Below are 20,004 nucleotides of genomic sequence, written 5' to 3'. Positions count from 1 at the left end.
GAGGATGTAGTAACAAAAGAGGTCGCTAAGGGATGGGAAGTGTGCCCGGCAGTTCACACCCATCTCCCCATCCTCTTTCCCCGCTAAGTCAGTGATGATCAGGAACTGGGGAGGGGTCTCCAAGAACAGAGCACAAATAGATGTTAGTGTTAGAAAGCCAGGATCATTCACTCTGAAGGGCCATCTTTCCAAGATGGAATTTCCTTAGGTTGTGTTTACCTGCAGGATTTATTAGGGATGTATTTGGCTCAAAGCAACAGGGCAACTAATTAATAGAATCGTAAGAAAGCCATCTCTGTTGGACAGTCACCGACTGGCAGCCCTAGGGTGGCTCAACGACTCAGAGCTAGCAACAGGAACTCTCTCTCTGAGAACTCTCTTTACGCTTCTGGCATAGATAGATTTTCTTTAACAGTACAGACTACCTCCTGCCCATAAGAGAGCTGCCATAGCTCCGAGCATCTCATCTTTATCTACTGTATTCCAAGTATGAAGTAGAGACTTGCCATTTATTAAGAAATGAAATTTCCCAGGGACTTTTGGAATCATCTACTTGATCAGAACTGGGACACACGACCGGCCTGAAGTAAAGATTATCCAGTAATGAGGCATAGGTCAAAGATGGGTCCTCTAAGGCTGGACACACCTAGCCAAGACTGGGCTTTTGTGGCAGAGATGAAGACACAGGCTGGCCATCCAGGAGGGGATCCCCTGCCTCCTGTCTGGATGGCTGCATTCCAGGAGTGGAATATAAATCCCACCTGGACTCAGGCTAGCTCTGCCCCTCTAGTCTGTGGAGGGTGGGGATGGGGGCAGGCAGAGGGAATCTGGAGAACTTGGATCGTCTCTGTGTATAAGCTGACAACATGACTGCTTTATGGTATGGAAAGGTTTAATTGTAGACAAGAGAGAGAGGGAGGGAGAGAGAGAGAACCAGAAGCAGCTGGAAGAGCAAGCCCAGAACAGAGAGAGAAAGAATATTAAACATGGCCAGCAGACTGGACCCGGCCAGGGTTATCCATGAGAGAAGGGAGAATAGCAGGGGCAGAGACAGAGAAGCTATACAGTGAGTAGCAGGCGCAGAGAATAGAGAAGGTATAGCACAATTAGCAGCACAGGGACTCTGAGAGTAGCTCATGTGTTATAAGCAGGGTGAGTAGTTGTGGGAGGGGAGGGCCTGGGGACTGGCGTGGGGACTTTGAAATGTTTAATAAGAACATGTGACTATGGACTGAGGACCTAATCCATCTCACAACCTGGCTAGTCTCTATGCTCTAGGCTCCACCAGGCAAGGCCCAGCAGGCAGAAAGAGCCCGAGAAACCAAAGGAGCGTGGCCACCGATGAAGATGAAGCCTCCATTGCAGGACCCGCCCTGTGTCACCAGCGCTCATCCTACAGCATGGTCCAGAATGAATATTGTCTCTGCCGAGTGCTGGATGTGCCTTCTGCTGTCAGCGACTGAAAAGTGCTACTATGTGTGTTTCTCTCTTTTCCTCAGCTGCCAAAGCCAGGTGCTCAGGGCTTCCTTTCTGCTCCTTTCCTTCAAGTGGCCCAGTTCCCTGACTCCTGCCTGGCTCAGAGCCTCTGGCCATCAGCTGGCCCAGGGCAAGCAGGGATGAGTCCTCGGGAGACATGCGCTAGGCTCAGCACTGTCCCCTGTATAACTGTGTTCCCAGGCTCACCTCTAATTTCAACCTAGACAAAGCAGCGCAAACTGGGCCAGGGAGGCAGAAAGCGCACATCTAGGCCATCTCGGGGACCACTGAATCACTGAGCCTGGCTGTTTTTCCACTGTCAAGGGTTTCCGGCTGTGGGGAGAGCCGCCCTTCCTGGATTAATGGCCTCGTTGTCAAGTGGTGGGAGGAGGCCTGCTGACTTCTCACAGGGAAAACAGTGGTTTTAACAGTGGGAGGATAGTCCTGGTTAGTAATCGGGTGATTTATCTGATGACCAGCATTTGGGTTTCCCCCGTGGTTTGCACTTGAATTGGGGCTGAATGGAGTAGGCACATGGCGTCAAGAAGGAAAGGGGTGGGGGTCTGGGGGGCTCAGTGTGGAGGCTGTCCCAGCCACTGCCCACACTTCCCAGCTGCTCCTCTATGAATTTGCGTGCACAGCACTGTCAAAACCCTTCCATTCCCCCCATCCCCCATCCCCCCACTGCCCCTGACACTTCCCCCACAAATGACCAGTGATGCACTTTCTTCAGCAAGTCTCCTAAAGTTTCCATAACCTTCCCAAACAGGATCACCAGCTGGGGACCAAGTGTTCAAACATGTGAGCCAATGGGGACCCCTCTTTGTCAAACCTCCACGGTGCTTGTGGTCACAAGAGGTTGAATGTCTGGAGGCACAGAATGGCCTATCTACAGGTGTAGAGAATGAAACACCAGGTCATCTGTAGGATTTCTTCCTTTCTTTTCCCATCCCTCCCCTTCTACCCCTCCCTTCCGCTTCCCCTTCCCCTTCCCCTTTCCCTCCCTTTCTCTTCCTTCTCTCTCCTTCCCTTCTCTTCCTTTCCTTCCCCTTCCCTTCCTTTCTCTTCTCATCCCTCTCTTCTCCCCCCTCCCCCCACTCCTCTATAACTTTAACTGCACCCCATAAACCCTCTCATTATTTAATCATTTTACAGATGGGAAAGCTGAAGCTTAAGGAGGGACAGGATTGAGAGAGTACTCCAGGACAAAGGCAGCCAGATCCAAATGTGCTTCATCCTGTGTGTGTGTGTGTGTGTGTGTGTGTGTGTGTGTGTGGTATGTGTACGTGTGCCTGTGTGTTCACATGATGTATATGTACGCACACAATTGTGTGGAGGTCAGAGGACCACAGAGACAGTTCTCTCCTTCCAACTTTATATGAGTTTAGGGGATTGAACTCAGGTCTCAGGATTGAGCTGCAAGGACTCCCGCCCCCTGACCCATCCCACTGGCCCCACCCCTTTGCTTTTGAACAGGTGTGGAAGGAGAGCTCCCACAAGCAAGGCAGGTCCTGAGCCACACACTAGGGTCTTCAGCAGCGACCTACAAAGGCAGAGGCCCAGTGCCCTGCTGACTTCTTGCCTTCCAGGAGATTTCTTTTGCAAGTGATTTGCCTGGGCCACTCTGTGAGCTCAAAGAGGCCCCGGGGCCTCTTTACTAGAAGGAAAGGAGAGCAGACACACGGCCTGCCCCTGCCAGCACCGGCCTCTGGGGCAAATGAAACGCAGCTGACATTGGGACACAAGCGCCTAAGTTGCACTAAAATCCACCCCATAAATGGTCTCTTTCCTTGTGAAACCACAAAAGGCATGGAGGAAGGTGGCTAGGGCCAGGCCAAAATATTTCTGCAGTGTGGCTGACTCTCCAAGACCAAGGGTGAGCAGAACGTCTGCCCGAGAAGTGGGCTTCCTGCTCAGCAAGTCTTCATTTTGCCTGGTCCTCTTTGAGGAACTAGGGTTGGCATCTGGTACTCCAGGAAACTGAGGCAGGAGGTTTAGAGAAATTCCAATGAAGAATGCATTCTCAGGACAGGACTCTCAGGTGATGATGAGGATGCCGTCAGAATCAAAGAGGAAGGCGTGGGATGTGCCTTAAATAGCAAAGTGGAAACTGAGGTACAAAGACCCTGCTCAGTGGTGGCTGCGTTCACAGGCTGCCACTGGAACTATCACTGCGGGAGAAGCGCTCCCACGACCGTACTGCACGTGCTGGGTCTTGAGTCCTCACAAGCAGCTGGAGGCCACCACTTAATTTCTTCTTTCTGACCATTCCTCCTAAAGTCCACTCAACCACAAGCAAGATGATCCCTAAAATGCAGGCTTCCTGGGAAGGTTCTATTTTCAGATAATAATAAAAAAATTAATAGAAGAAATGAATATTTGTCTGAAATTAGGACTGGGCCCCTTGTGCTTTTCCTTGCTAGCTCTGGCCACTCTCTGCTGAGGTCTGGACTCTCCCCTAGTGGTCAGTGGACAGGAACCTGCCTGTGCTGGTTAGCATTCATCATCAATTGGACATGACCTTGAGCCACCTGGGAAGAAGGAACCTCAGCTGAAGAAGAATTGTCTCCATTGAAGAATTGTCTCCATTGGCCCATGACAAGAAGTCAGGCAATGTCTGCCTGCAATGTTTGCAGCATGGTGTGGGCTAGCTGGATGGCACCTCATCTTCAGCCCAGGAACTCCTGTATTTGCTGTTCTGGGCTCTTTTACCTCTAAACAATGGATTGGTTTAGTTCCTAAGGTTGGCACTGGCCAACGGAGGAGAAAGGAATGGCAGGCATCCTGGTTTCCTCTCTGTGGCTTGGGGAGGAAAGGGTTTATTTGGTTTACGCTTTTAAGTCACAGTCTGTGCTGGGTCGCTGTCTTGTCTTTGCCAGCTCAGCTGCAGCTGCCTGACAGCATCTACTGAGCGTTTGGAGAAGCAGTGGCTTGCTGTGGCTGCCCAGTATTCGGAGAGAGGATTGTATTGTATATTGATCTTCAGTTACTATAACAACACACCTGAGATAATCAGCTTAAGCAGAAAAAAAAAGGTTTAGTTTGGCTCAGTGTGGAATGTTCCATTGCTTTTGGGCCTGTGTTGATGCAGCTCATTATTCTGGGCGTGTGCTAGGTACACCATGGTTCAACTCAGAAGCAAACAGAGGGTCGGGAAGAGAGACAGTCATGCTGCTAGTCTCGTCAAAGACACCCTCTTCATGGCCTATGCCCTCCTAAAGATTCTACCATGTCCAAATATTGCCAAGCTGAGGACTAAACCTTTGACCCAGGGGCTTTGAAGGAGGTTGAGATCTAAGCCATCATTTAGAGGGAGCTTTAAATCAAGGGAAACAGGCTGTGTGTTTTGGACTAGACCAGAACCAAGCCCGGGTTCAAAATCTAAAGTCCCAAGTCTAGTTTCTATGGGATGTGTTGCTTTTGTGTATCGGAAATATGGGAAAAACTGAAGGTGAGCCGTCCTAAGTCAGGGACTGTATCAACTGCAATGCAGGTTAGTTTTAAAGACTTTCTTCCCTCTAGGAGGCCATGGGGATGGGAAGATTAGTCCACGAGGCTATTCTCTATTGCCTTTATGGAACACAGAGGCCCCCTCCCCTCCTGCCCCCTGCTAGTCACCAGGAAGCAGACCACGCAGGATCTCCTTACTCATGGGCTCACCGTCATGAGTAGGTGCAGGAGTGAGAGAGCCGACAATGGAAATGATCTATGGTGTTGCCTGTCTAGACAGGGCTGACCCACTAGGCGGGCAGGAAAGCAGACAGGAGCAAGCTTTGGCCAAAGCTGAAACTCAAGACACCCCGGAGCCATCAGAGCTATCCTCTGCTGAGCCGGAGCTGTCTGGGCCACAGCCAGCCCCACTGCAGCTTCCTCTAGAATGAAAGGGTCTGTGCGTCCACAGAGAAACAGCCTGGATTTTACAGCGAAAACTTTAATGAGGGAGGGGAGCCGGGACGCCTCCTCTCTCACACCCCTTTGTGTGGGGGAGGCTGCAGAGAGGAAATTAATATTTTAGCTATAAAAATTGTCTTCAGATCTGCGTTAGAGGGACATCTACTAATTGAAAACATTTAGGGGAGCCTTTAAGTCAAAGGAAACAGGTGCAGGCTGTGGGGTTTTGGATGGAGTATTTATCTTGGAAAGTAGCAAAGGAGGCCCAGATAAGGTCCCCAAAAGCCAGCACCTCCCAGCCCTCTGCCCAGTAGAAGCTGACTGAAAGATTGGTGGAGACAGTGAAAGGAACCCCAAGCCTGGTGTTTCCAGGTAACACTCTAAGGCAGCCTCTCCCTTCCCTCTCTCCCTACTCTGTTCCAGAAGAGCATGTGCCCTTACTGCAATGTTTATAGCATCCCCTCATCCTGCTCATTCTCAACTGGGTCCTGCCCTGCTCAGCTCTTATGTATTTCTTTGGGTGTGGTGAACTTTATTGATGGTATGCAAGAGAGAGGGGTTCCCTAAGCTCCTCCTCTTCTGGGAGATGTTAGGGACTGAGTTGGGACAGGGACAGCCTAGGGCCTCTCTCTGGCTCTCATGTCCTTGCTGGGGTGAGTGGTCTAGAGCTTCTCCTCCTTGGAGGCCATGTAGGTCATGAGGCCCCCCACCCCCTTCCCATTGCTGTAGCTATATTTGTTGTCATACCAAGAAATGAACTTAATAAAGTTGTCATTTGGGGTAATGTCAGGCCCACATCAAAGGTGGAAGAGTGGCTGTCACTGTTAAAGTAGCAGGAGATAACCTGGCTCTCATATAACCAGGATGCCTTTTAATGGGTCTTCCAATGCCTGCTTCACCACCTGATGTCATCATCATTGGCCAATTTCTCCAGGCGGCTTGTCAGAGCCCTCATGAACACATTGGAGGTAGGGACATGAAGGCCATGGTGGGAGCTTCCTGTTCAGCTCTGGGACGACCTTGCAGTCTTGTCAGCACCAATGGATGTGGGGTTGATGCTCTGGGAAGCCTTTGGCCATTACACCACAGCTTCACAGAGGGGCTGTCCATAGTCTTGAACAACGGCCATGAGTCTTTCCAAAATGCCAATGTTGTCATGGATGACCTTGGCTAGGTGCTAAGCAGTTGGTGGGGCAGGGTGCATGGCTGACAATCTTGAGCAAGCTGTCATACTTCTCTTTATTCACACCCATCACAAACATGGAAGCATCAGCAGAAGGGGCAGGGATGGTGACTGTTTTGGCTCCACCCTTCAAGTGGATCCCAGCCTTCTCCATGGTGGTGAAGACACCAATAGACTCCACAAGACACCATTACTCCATTATTCCATTACTCCATTTGGTGTTGGCAGGCTCTTGTTCCCTGAAGATGGAGATGGCCTCCTGCTGGTGACAAGTTTCCCATCCCCAGCCACGACTAAACCATGGAACTTGCTGTCAGTAGAGTCATATTGGAACATGTAGACCCTGGAGTTGAGGTCAATGAAGGAGTTGGTGATGGCAGCCCTGGTGTCCAGGTACCCAGTATGGCAAGTCATCCACCTCAACAGTCACCATCCTGTGTCAGGGATGAGGCTGGCAAAGTATGAGAGGAACCAATGGCCTCTGCTCTTATTTTACTCTCTGACAGATAGGCCCAGCTTCCTCCTTCCACATTCACTCAGCAGAACTGCCCCTGCCCATTGCTGTGACAGCACCCTGATTTTGAGCATTTTATCTGTTTCCAAAAGGATGTACATATAAAGTTTTTTTTTTTCTGCATATATCAAGTTGCATTCATTCCCAGAGTGCAACAGTATTCAACACATGCAAATCAACGAGCCTGACTTACCACACCATGGCCAAAGTCATGGGATACCTCAGGGGATCAGAAAAGACATTTGAGAAAATCCAACCTTTTATGATAAAGACTCAACAGATTAAGTGTAGAAAGACACATGCAATAAAGGTTACGAATAACAATCCCCAGCTGACTGCACTCTGAACAGGGCATGTCTGAAAGCGGTCTATGATTTGGGGCATGATAAGAGTGACCACCCTTCTGCTTTTATTTAATGCAGCATTTGAACTCTCAGCCAGAACGATATGGCTGGAAAAAGTAGCAGGCATAAGACTTGAAAGGAAGATGTCCAGTTGCTTCTGTTTGCAGAGGACATAATCTTATACACAGGAACTCAAAGAGACAAAGATTTCAAGGTCATAAAGTCTCAGAAGAAGTACCAGTGTGTGTGTGTGTGTGTGTGTGTATGTGTGTGCACGCGCGCTCGCGTGCGCACATGTGTATTTCTTGTAGTTTCTGTCCTCATCAGAAGTCTGGCAAAGGGTCTATGTCCAAGTTTATACAATTATTGGCAGAACTCTCATCCTCTTTGGCTGATAGCAGGTGGCTCTTCCTAGTTCCTGTCACATGAGAACTTTCAGTACTGCAGGTCATTTCCTGAAGTGCACAAAGGGAGAAGACAATGAGATGGGAGCCCCAGCCTTTCAAAGCTAACTGCAGAGGAGAATGCTACCACTTTTCTTGTGTTCCATTCACTGGAGACAAGTGCAAGGTCCAGTCCCCCCTCAAGGGGAGAGATGACACAGGGGATTATGGGAAACTGTGATAACAGCTTCCTGTCTCATAACAGAAACATTGGAATGGTAACAATAATGTTAATTAATAACAGGCTGGTCCTGGCATCTACTGGGTGGTTTGGATTCGTTGAGCCTTGGCCAGCCCCTTTCACACACTCTACTCAATCACTGCGACAGAGAATCGGAGTCAACTCCAGAGTCCCTCGTTGTAGAGACAGTCCTGCCACATGATGCCATAGGATGCTTAGCCTTCTGAGCTGCTGCCCAAAAAGGCTCAGCGAGGAGGCAGAAACACAAAGCTGAATTCCCAACTTATCAGAAAACACAAATGAACACAACCCTGCAGATTGGAAACCACACTTCAAGTTGGTGAGTGAGTGGGGAATTCCCTCGCTCTACAGAGAGACTATAAATTTGTATAGCCACTTTGGAGAGAAGTTTGGCAGGATCTATTAAATATTTTTAAAGGGCATAAAAATGTGCATAGCCTATGACCCAGAAACTGCACCGTTGAGTGTCTACCCTGGAGAAATTGTTGGACACGTGCACAGAGTGGTATACGAGAGTTTCCAGTGTGGTGTTGTAAATAGTAACACTGGGCACAATCAAAATGTCCATCAGTTTAAAACTGGCCAGGCAGGTTGTGGAGCATTTGTAACACAGAACAGCATGTAGCAGGCAAGGAGAAAAAGGTGCAGGTACAGCATAGAAGTCTGCACAAAGCTGACTGTTGAGCGGAAAGTGAAGTGCAGAGTTACGTCCTGGTATTTACATAATCTTCAACATTACACACTCGTGTGTGTGTGTGTATGTGTGTGTACACCGTGTGTGTCCATAGAGGCAAAAAGATGGTGTCAAATCCTTCAATGCTAGAGTTCCAGGCAGTTGTAAGTCACCCGGTAGGGGTGCTGGGAATTGAACTCAGGTCCTCTGCAAGAGCAGCAAGTGCTCAATCTGAACTATGTCTCCAGCCCCTAAATGCTTCCCTTGGAAGCTCGCTGTCCATGTGTCCTGATTGGCTCTTTAGCCCTTGGCCCTTTAGAGGGTTTGGGGGCTGGAGTCAACTGATTCAAGTTCTCTGTGTGTTGGTATTCCATTCTTGGCAGTGTGAATGCTGATGGATCTCCTTACAACTAGCTCCCTGGTCCAAGGAAATCACTGGAGAATGTCTGGATGCTTGGTCCACTTTAGCTACTTGCTGCCATTTTGCATGGAGTCCTGTAAGAGAGGTCCTTTCTAGCAGGGGGCAGCTGGTCTGCAAGGCTTAGTAAAGGGTGACACCTTAGAGACTTGCTGAGGTTCTCATACTTGGGAGTTTGTAGGCTGAGAAAAGCCCATCATAATCAGTGTTGGTGAGGCCGCTTCTTTCAGGGGAGAGTAGGAGACAGGGGAGACTCTCTGTGGTGCTCACTCTCCTGGGCCATTGTTACTCCTAGATAGTCCAGGCTGTCAGATCTGGGAAATGTATGTTCACACATGTGCATGTTTGCACATACACACACACATACACACACACTCACTCACATATCCATGCCTACTTTTATCAACCTATCTATCCAACTATCTATTCATCTATCCATCTATCCATCCATCCATCCATCCATCCATCCATCCATCCATCCATCCATCCATCTCTCTATCCTTATAATCTTCTCTTTCTATCATCAATTATCTGTCCACCTACTTACCAATTATCTATTGTCTATCCACCAACCCCTCTATCATCTATCCACCCCTCGTTCTCTATGCTTCCAGTCTAACATACAAAAACAATTCATTATCACTGCGATGGTTTGAATGAAAACAGCCTCCACAGGCTCAGAGAAAGGGCACTATTAGGAGGTGTGGCCTTGTTGGAGGAAGCGTGTCACTGGGGGTGGGCGTGGGCTCTGAGGTCTCAGATGCTCAAGCCAGGTCCAGTGTCACTCTTTTTCCTACTGCCTGTGGATCCAGACATAGATCTCTCAGCTACCTCTCCAGCGCCATGTTTTCCTTTACAATAGATGCTATGGTCATGATGTCTCTTCACAGCAATAGAAATCCTAAGACATCACTCCCTGCTTTTCTGTATCCGTAGCAGCACTTCTTGGCAATGACAACCCAGAATACATTCACTAATTGCTTACTGTTCCTTGAAGGGACCTTATCGTCTCTCTGGTCACACAGGTGCTCAGAGCAGACATGTTGGGAGCTTCCTCCTGGAGGAACCCACCTCTACTGTAGGCTCCAGCAATCACAGAGATCAGAGCTCTATACGGCTAGCCCTCACTCACTCAGGTCATAACTTCCGGGCTTTGGCCACCGCCGCCACCACCACCACCACCACCACCACCACCACCACCACCACCACCACCGCCACCGCCTGCCTGGGTGAGATACCTGTACTGGTTCCCTCTTCTGCTTGGACACCATTAGTCTTTAACACACCTATTCAACACCAAGGCTAGCCCTGCCATGGCCACTGCAGTGTACCAGCTCCCCCGTGCTCAGCTCAGCCTCGCCAACTTCTGCCTTCTGCAGGAGCGCCTTTACCACCAGCAGGGTGTCTTTTAGATTGAATTCACGAGGAAGGCAAGAGAGAAAAAGTCCTAGTAATCATTTTAATGGCCTGGCAACCTCCAGCTGGACTATCGAGAAGCTGTCCCTTCCCCTTTCTGGGTGAGATTCCAGGAATTAAACTGGGGACATGAATCATAATGTGCCTCCTTAGTACCTCTCAGGGGACTTTTTTTTTTTTTTTTTTTTTTTTTAATTGGGAACAACTTCAAGAAAAGGACTGGCCCCTGGGGTCAGGGGAGGCAGCAAGTACTTTCCCAGCTCCTGGTCTTTGTTGGACAGATCCTCACCTTACAACCCGTGCAGGATAAACCAGCACTCCCCCACTCCCAAGCGGGCTTTTCTACAGACTACATTTGTTTTACCCCTCAATGACATCATCTCCCATTTTAGACCAAGATTAATGTGGGAAATTCTGTATAAATACTCAGCATCAACAAGCCACTGTGTCAGCTGGCTCTCAGAGATGGGCCGCTGGCTCAGCACGGCAAGGCCAGCCTGTGTGGGACAGGCACCCGTGTTTTTCCTACTGTAGATGTCTTGACTCATGGGGTTCCATGATGTCACTCTGTTCCCAACCCAGGCATTACTGAAGCAGAAGGAAGAGTTGGTGGAGCCTCCACTGTGGTGGAGGCTGAGCAGCACACAATGGGGTGGGGGGCGTTTGGGATTTTAAGTTGGAGAAGAAAGAACAGACGTGTGTGTGTGTGTGTGTGTGTGTGTGTGTGTGTGTGTGTGTGTGTGTGTGATGCATGCACAATTAGGTGCATATTAGCAGCTGGAAAAACAAGCACTTGAGGCATAGGGTCACAGGCCCACTTCGTAAGAGCTGCGAACTGTTTGTCTGCCCTTCATATATTTGCCAGAACTTCCTTTGTGCCCCGGCACTGTCCTGGCATGCTGCAGACCCAAGAAAGCAAATATCATCCCGATCACCTGGGGTTCCTGTTTGGAAGAGGAGAGACAAGGCCCACTGTGTGATGTCTAATAGCATCCCAAATTAGGCTGTCGGAGGTTCTGAACAGAGTGTTGGAATTGGAGACAAGTTTCTCATTAAGTGGTTATAACTGAAAGGTGTTCTCTCTCTCTCTCTCTCTCTCTCTCCCTCTCCCTCTTCCTCTTCCTCCCCTACTCTCCCTCCCTCCTTCCTTCCCCTTCCCCTTCCCCTCCTCCTCCTTCTTCTTCCTTTTGGTGGAGAGTATTGAGACAGGGTCACTCTGTGTAGCTGGCCTGGAACTCACAGAGATCCACCTGCCTCTACCTCCTGAGCACTGGCCACCACACCCAGCAGAAATGGTTTAGGCTAGAAAGATGGGTCAGTGCCTAAGAATGTTTGCTCCTAGATTGAGATCCCAGCACCCAAATTAGGCAGTTCACAACCACCTGTTACTCCAGCTCCCGGGTATCTGATGCCCTCTTCTGGCCTTCATGAGCACCTACACACACACACACACACACACACACACACACACACACACACACACACACACACACAGAGAGAGAGAGAGAGAGAGAGAGAGAGAGAGAGAGAGAGAGAGAAAACAGTAGAAGCACACAAAAGGAATTTGTGAGCGTGTTCCACATGCCCTAACATGCCAATGTAACATTGTTATAGGATCCAACTAGGAAGGGAATCGTTTCTCACCCAGTCTTGAGCTGGGAGGCTGTTATGCACTCTGTGAAATGTTCTGCTCTGTCTCCTTTATGTGGAAGGACAAGGCTTGGAACAGTACTGCTCATATTTAGGGTGGGTCTGCATTACACTGTTGAATGATTTCTTTTTGCTTCCAGGGTCCTCCCTAAATGTCCAACCCAAGCATCTACGGCCGACTCAGTTGACAAATGACCACATAGTCTCTGCAGCAAGCAGAGGTAAACATTTTTTATTCTTGTTCTTGCATGTTCCCTTGGGGTAGCAAGTGACTGATCTTGACTGGGTCAGGAGGGCTGGGTGAACGCTGAGCATGGAGTCCCTGGCCTGCCCCACCCAACTCCAGCCCCTCCAGGATCTATGATTGCAAAGTGCAGGCAGGAGGCCAGAGGCATTTGAAGCGCATTCCTTCCTCCCCTCACTACTCCCATGGGTCAAAGTGATGACGTGGTCATATACAAATTAAGGATAGTAAGTACAGTATCCTCTGACAGCTGTGACAAGGACGGACTGCCCATTGGCCCCAGATACCTCTGCTGCCTCATCTGTTCTTCCAGCTTTGATAGAGCCACACAGGACCACCTGTGTCCTTGACGGTCCATCACCTCTCACGTTCCGCATGGCCATCTCATGGGCCTAGAATGTTCTTTGCTGTCTCACGAATTAGGTCTGCTGAGGTCCAGCATTCCTGACTAAGCCTGCTGGAGGCTGGAAGGTCTTGTCTATCTTACCCTTCCTTTCTTTACCTGGTAGTATTTGGTATAAAATGTGTTCACAGGCTCATGTAGTGAGTGCTGGCCTCCAGCTGGGGGAGCTATTTTGGAAGGTGGTTGGAAGCTCTAGGAGGTGAGTTCCAGCAAGAGGAAGTAGGTTCCTGGTTGAGGCCTGGACCTGCCAGCTCCTGTCTCACGCTGCATTTCCAGTCATCAGACAGAGTCAGCTCCGCCACCCGACATGACACTCTCCCAAGCTCGTGACTCCGTGGAGACATGGGACTCCTCTGAAATGGAGCTGAGGAACCTTACTCCATGTTCTCAGGCATTTTGGTCACATCTTTGCAAGAGTGACTAATATAATACGATGTGCAGGTAGAGGGGATTCTGAGCCCTTCTTGAAGCTTGGTTGTTTACTGTGGATAGCCCCTCCCTGATTGCCTGCATCTTCCATTTCTAATCGTAAAATTCAGATTTGGGCTAGAGACAGGCATTCTTGTTTTGACGTTGTCTTTGGACCAGGCATAGCTGCAAATACCTATAATTCCAGAACTAGGGAAGGTGAGGCAGGAGGATTGTAAACACGAGGCCAACCTCAGCAATATAGCAAGATCCTGTCTCAAAAATATAAAAAGCAAGGACGCGGCAAAGTTCCTAGGGCTCTGTTTCCCCAGCGGCTCCTCTGGCTTAACTCTGCAGCTTTGCTGTATTGGGAGTGTGGCGCTGGCGTGAGAGATTGGGCCCAGTCAGTCCTGCACCATGTAGGCTGCGGTGGCAAAAAAAGCAGCTTAAGGAAGGAAGGAAGGAAGGAAGGAAGGAAGGAAGGAAGGAAGGAAGGAAGGGCTCACAGTCTGAGGGGACACAATTGTTATGGTGGGGAAGGCATGGTGGCCCAAGCCTGAGGCTACTTATCATTGTGTCCAGTCAGGAAGCAGAGAACAGTGAACACCCCTTCTCATGCAGTCTGTGACCCCAGCCCATATTTAGGCTGGGTCTCCCACCTCAAACAACCTAATGTAGCCAATCCCTCACAGATGTGCCTGGACTCTGGATCCTGTCAAGTTGACAGTCATTATTAACAATCACAGATGGTGACATCGGTACAAAGCTCTTGTCTGTCCCAGTACCACCTTGGGCATGCTGCGGGCTTCACAGGTGGCTGCCAACAGGTTTGGGACTACCGAGTGTGGAGGGAGCCTTTTCTCCTTACGGTTTTCTGCTCCCTGTGAGCTCACATCAAGGGTGAGCCTAGCAGTTGGGTGTGCACAGGCAGAAGCCTGAAGGGACAGTAGAGAGAAACCAAGTACAGTGTGTGCACTTTCTCTGTCTGCTGAGCTTGCAAAGTAGGTGCAGGTTTACGGAGGGGATTCAGCCCCGAGCAGTATGCTTGCAGAAACTAGACAGTTACAGTGCTGGGGGAGGGTAGCTTGGGGTCACTTCTGGCCCACTCAGCCCAGTGTTGTCTTCAGGGATGGCCAACTCGCCTTCCATAGTATTTGCCACTGCCCACTTTGTGCTGAGCAGGTCACAGCAGCTCCATCCATTATTGGTCATAAGTGAGACTGGCAAAGAGAAAAGTAGACCCAGTGGCCCAGCAGGCAGCATTTTTGGCATCTAAATTGTGGTCTGCGCTTGCATTTTAACAGAGTTAAAGCATGTTGGGAGAGATAAAGTGACCCCTCAGGGTCACTCAGGTGGATAGATGAGTTCAGGGTGAGCTCGGGGGCACAGCTGAGCGCCTCTGGTGGCCCACGGTGGTGTGGACAGCCTAGACTCATCCCAGGGTCACAAGGGAAGCAAAAACTAGTGAGGTGTTCTGAGGCCTGAGGTCACGCTCGAGCAGGAAGCAAACTTTGGAGGCAGAGGCTGGAGGGATTTGGCTTTGTCGATGGTCACAGAACAGACTTAATGTGCTGAGAGAAATGAGTAGATGCAGGAGACATGGCCTAAGGTGGGGCCACAGACTAGCGTGTGAGCCTCAAGGATAAGAAAGGAGACCCAATATGGGCTGTTTGGCTTCCTCTGTCTCCAGGCAGCCCCTTTTCTATTGAAGTTACAAAGGTGCCTGATACTGCTTCACCAAACAATATGGAAAACAGTGGGTTTTGGGAACCCAGAGGCCCTGAGCTTCTCCCACTGAATCAGGAAGCCGCGTCTGTGCAAAGGGCAAGCCAGGTTCCCTCCAGTGCCTTCATAAGAGTGCAGAACAGGATGAGATGAACTCACTTGGGGTGGCTCAGCATCCGCTGTGACCTGCGACCTGCGACCTGCGACCTGCGACCTGCGACCTGCGACCTGTGACCTGCGGAGCTGCAGCATACATAGCCTTGGGTGTTGTGATCTGCATGTCACATAACCCTTGTGTTTCAAGGAGAGAGCTGCCCCTCGTCCTTCTCCAGGAGATTTGCTGGTCTGAGTTGGTGCTTCCCGCTTAATGTTCTGGCCTTAGTCATTGGGCAGAGTCCTGTTTGCTGGGAACTTCTGAGAGGGAAGCTTTCTGCTGGTTGTTCTTTCTCAGGAGTTCGCTTGGAGGAGCTATTTCTCTACTGGACTAGGACGTAGCTGTTGCTACTGGCAGCCATTTTGTGGCCGAGAGGCAGGCGTGCACAGGAGACAGAGTGGAGACCTAGAAAGTGAGGTGCTTGGAGACTCGACTGAGCCACGGACTAAGGACTCCCAGAAGCCTCTGTGCTTCTCTGCTGCAGGAGCCCTTGAGTTCTCTTAATTCATTAGTTTTGTGTTACTTGGGAACAGACTGTGCCTAAGTGATTTAGAAAGCCATGCCTCCACCGGGCTCCGCTCTTTGGAAGCATTTCAGGCCATCTTGCTGATGCAGTCTCTGAGTTATAGCCCTGGGCTAGACTCCGGGGACGTGTGAGGGAGGTCACTGAATCCAAGCGAGTTCTTCGGATCAGCCTCCACCCCCATCCTTCTCTCTCCCGTCATGATATATATCACACCAACCCAGTGGTTACAGCAGACTTGCAGGTCCAAGGTTGGAGAATACACCTTCCAGTGTTTTTCTTTTGAGTAAAAATTTTGACTCTCCCTTTGTTGAGATCCATTTTGGATGAGGTCAGCCATAAGACAAAAGCCCCGGGGGCTGAAAGTCTTGAATACTCAACTGAAAGTTGGACAAGATACTTGCTGGCTCCCGCCAGCTCTGACACACTGCAGTTCTGTGGAAGCTAATCCCACTGTGGTGAGGAAGCTCAAAATCTGCCTCTGTGTGCCAGACGCTGTCTTTTTTTGTCCTATCGAGTGGCCGGTAGGCACTCCATTTTGCCTTTGTGGAAACCGATGCTCTGGGGGGCTCTGGTAGTGGCTCAAGGCCACACAGAGGCTGGGTCGGGATAGCAACTCAGCCACTTTGCACCCTGAAGCACTGTCATGGACCCTTGCTCTGGGCAGTGTTGTTCTGGAAGAATGGCTGGCTTACTCTGGACAAGGTTGGGGGAGGGCCCCAAACGCAGCTGGTGGAAGTCCGCTCTGGAGTTGTTGAGCCACGTTTATTTGTTTCAGGAGCTCGCCTAGGGCAGCCACAGATATTTTCCCTGTCCTCACTGAAGCCTGGAAGACTGGATGATGCCAGTGAGCCTGCTGGATGACAGGGAACTGGGGGCACTAGTCAGAGCCACCCTATCTACCCCTGCTCACTGGGCGCTGGTACGGAATGTTTGGTGTGTGTTGTTTCAGTGGTCACCGAGTGAGAAGCCAGGGCAGGCGATGAGCTTTCTGGGACTAACCAGTCTGTGAGGATCAGGGTACATCCAGGTTTCTGTAAGGCGTCAGGAGACCCCAGGCTGACTGCATACCCTCTTGATGATCACATGAGCCTTTCTTTCCAGACAGTCTGGAGTTTTATTGAGCATTTACTGTGTTCCCTGGACAGACTCTAGTGAGAACACAACTCAGCTTTTGTCTGGCAGGGGTTTCAAAGGAAGCAGAAGGATCCAAGGGCTGGCGCTATGAGTGAACTCATGTGACTGCATCTGCCTATTCCTGGGGCTCTTGCTGAGGGCACGGGCATGCACCCCCACAGGACCTCCCCGGGAGGGATTGGTCACCTTTCCTCTAGATAAACGTGAGTTTTGAGTTGAGAGGCTGGCTTGCCTAAGCTGGCTCACCTAGGAAACAGATTCAAAGATGAAGGAAGGTTTATGAAGGGGTGTTCTGGGAGGAAGTTAGGGTGAGAAGATAGGTTACCCCACAAATTGCAAGAGACCTCATATAGTCCTTCCCAGAGCCATGAATCAGAATGGCCATGTAGAGTTGTCCTGGATTGAGGAAGGAGTCGGGGAGGGGGGTTTGCATATCTACAATGACCCAGTGGCAGGGGCCATCAGATAAGTCAGAGCTTTGAAGAAGGGACCCAGCTCCAAGCCACTTACAGGCAGTATTCCCTGGGCCTGGGGGTGATGGCCGATGGCAATGCAGACCCTCTGCTTTGGTGGTGAGTCTATATCATTAGAATCAGTTATGTAAGGATCTTGCTGTGTCTGTTCGACGAGAGGGAATGAACTCCAGTTCTCCACTGCAGCCAGTCTAGAGGGTGGAGACATCCCTCCTCCGCTAGCATCCTCAGCATCTCTGCTAACCTTGTACATGTGGCTGATCTAGCACCATTAGAGTCCATCAGGTTTTCCTGGGGACTATCGGGTGAGCTGCATGTGACATGACAGGACCATTTCTCTTCCTTTACCTATTTGAGGGTATCACTAATCTCTGGCTATGATACTATTTTTAGCGTCTTAGCCTAGGGATGGGTGCATTTTTAAAGGCAGGGTCATCTGCCAGGGACCCCTGAGGGATTATAAATGCCACAAGTGTGTATTCCATGTATGTATTTGAGAACCAGGAGTGTCCCCTAGAACCTCTGCTTCCTCCTGGCTCCCTCTCCCTCCTCTCTGCTAGGGGACTGTTGGCACTATAGCACAGGGCAACATCTAGCAGTCTCTGAGAAACACAGCTTTGTACCTGGCTCTGGATCCATTTGGTAGATGGTTGAAAGGATTGATATTTTGTTGACTCTTTTTGATGTCCCCGGGGACATCTTCCTCATGGGGACTGCATTAGTTATCTTTCTCAGTAGTGTAACATTTTAACATCTTGCCCAAGGGATAGGTGCAAATTTACTTGGCCCTTTCTACTAGGCACTGACAAAGACAACTTAAGCAAGTAAGGGTTTGGTTTCGCTCAAAGTTTGAGGATGCAGTCTATCATGGAGAGGAAGGCATGCTGGCAGGAGTGGGAGGCAGCTGGTCACATGGCATCTGCAGTCAGCAAGCAGAGAGAGATGAAGGCTGGTGCTCACTTTCTCCTTTTGATTCAGGCCAGACCCCAGCTCATGGAATGGTTGTCACTCATGTTCAAAGTGGGTCTTCCTTCTCAGGTAAGCCTCTTTGGAAACGGCACCTCAGGTACCGCAAAGATTCATCAGCTAGGTGGTTCTAAATTCCATCAAGTCGATAATCAGAACTGACTGTCACAGGGACCGTCACAGGGACATCACAGGGACTGTCGTCACAGGACTCTTCCTCTGTGGATAGTTTTTGATGCCCAACAAAGGCATATAGAGCTTCCTACTGAGGTAGCTGTCTTCATGTTCTCCCAGTTGGATACTTTGGAAAATCACATGCCTTTGGGGCATCCTAGTTTTTCTATGAGGAGCTCCACTCTACACCACCACCACCACCACCACCACCATCACCATCATCATCATCATCATCATATCTCTGTTGGCCAGACTTGGTACCATACATGTTGGATCCCCTAGAGCTGGAGTGACAGGTGGTTGTGAGCTACCTGATGGGGATCCTGGGATTCAAACTCAGATCTTCTGGAAGAGGAGCAAATGCTTTTGACACTTAAGTGTCTCTCCTGTCCCCACCTCTATTATTTTATGATCCTGTTGCTGTCCCAGAACACGTTTGTGATCTCCAATAGTCTTGACCTGCCCATCACTGATGCCTCTGTTCCTCTCTGGGGCATTGTTTGCAGCACTGTTAAATGGAGCACGCTCTGAGTCCGTCTGTGAACAGCAGGAGTGCATGGCGTTCCCCATCGCTTAACGACAGCCACTCCAAAGCCAGCAGGCGGAGTACCGAGTGCCCTCTCCCTGGGGTCCTTGTCAGAGTGTTAAATTCAGTATCAGAAGAGAGTGTTGCCATGTTGAGTGGCCTGAATGAAAGTGGTCCTAGTGACTCATAAAGAGGGGCATTATTGGGGGTGGGGCCTTTGTGGGAGGAAGTGTGTTTCTGGGGGATGAACTTGGAGATCTCCGAAGCTCAAGCTAGGCCTAGTGGTTCACTGTCTCTTCCTGCTATCTACGGATCCAGATGCGGGACACTCATCTACCACTCCACAACCATGTCTGCCTGCATGCTGCCATGCTTCCTGCCATTTTGATAATGGACTGAACCTCTGAATTGTAAGCCAGGCTCAATGAAAGGTTTTCCTTTATAAGACACCACGGTCATGGTGTGACACAGTGACAGCAATAAAGCCCTAACTAAGACACACATTGGCCAACTTTATCCAGAACATGCTTCTTTCTGTTCAAGGTATTCATTGCCCAAGCCCTTCAGATCCGTCATGGATCTGCCTCTTTCTACCCTTAGCAGGCCTGGCTCTTCTCTGCCTGTATTACGGGTGGCTAAGAAATCAAGAGGACATGGTCTCAGGTGGTGTGTTGTCCTGTGTCATATCATATCCAGGCATAGAAAGAGCTGAAACCTCCAACAGGGAGGTGGAGGCCACTTCTGCAGACCTCGGAGTTCAGGGGACTTCAGCTGTTGAATCTAGATGTTTTCAGCCCAGGACTCAAGGTACTAGTTCTCAGCGATCCCGCCCTTGACTTAACAATTCTGCCTAGTTGTGAGTTTTATTTAGCTCACCGAGGGAAGCTCTGGGACCTGGCCTCAACTTAGGATGTTTTCTCTGACAGTCTTGATTTTGCTGCTGAGGGTGGGTGACTGTCACTATCAGCCTTTCGAAGCTTTTCTCAAAAGCGTCAATGATCATCTCCATGGCAGCCATCCTGCTCTGTGGTTCCAAACTTCTCAGAAGTCTACAGCAATAC

General features: G+C 49.9%; 1 pseudogene; it reads right to left on the bottom strand.

The window, feature by feature from the left end:
• Positions 1 to 6,029: 6,029 nt before the first annotated feature.
• Positions 6,030 to 6,964, bottom strand: LOC143442562 (glyceraldehyde-3-phosphate dehydrogenase pseudogene; annotated as a pseudogene).
• Positions 6,965 to 20,004: the final 13,040 nt, after the last annotated feature.

This window comes from Arvicanthis niloticus, chromosome 6 (assembly GCF_011762505.2).
Source record: "Arvicanthis niloticus isolate mArvNil1 chromosome 6, mArvNil1.pat.X, whole genome shotgun sequence".
NCBI classification, from domain to species: domain Eukaryota; kingdom Metazoa; phylum Chordata; class Mammalia; order Rodentia; family Muridae; genus Arvicanthis; species Arvicanthis niloticus.
Note: the sequence above shows the minus strand (reverse complement) of the source record. Positions and strands in the feature narration are given on the sequence as shown.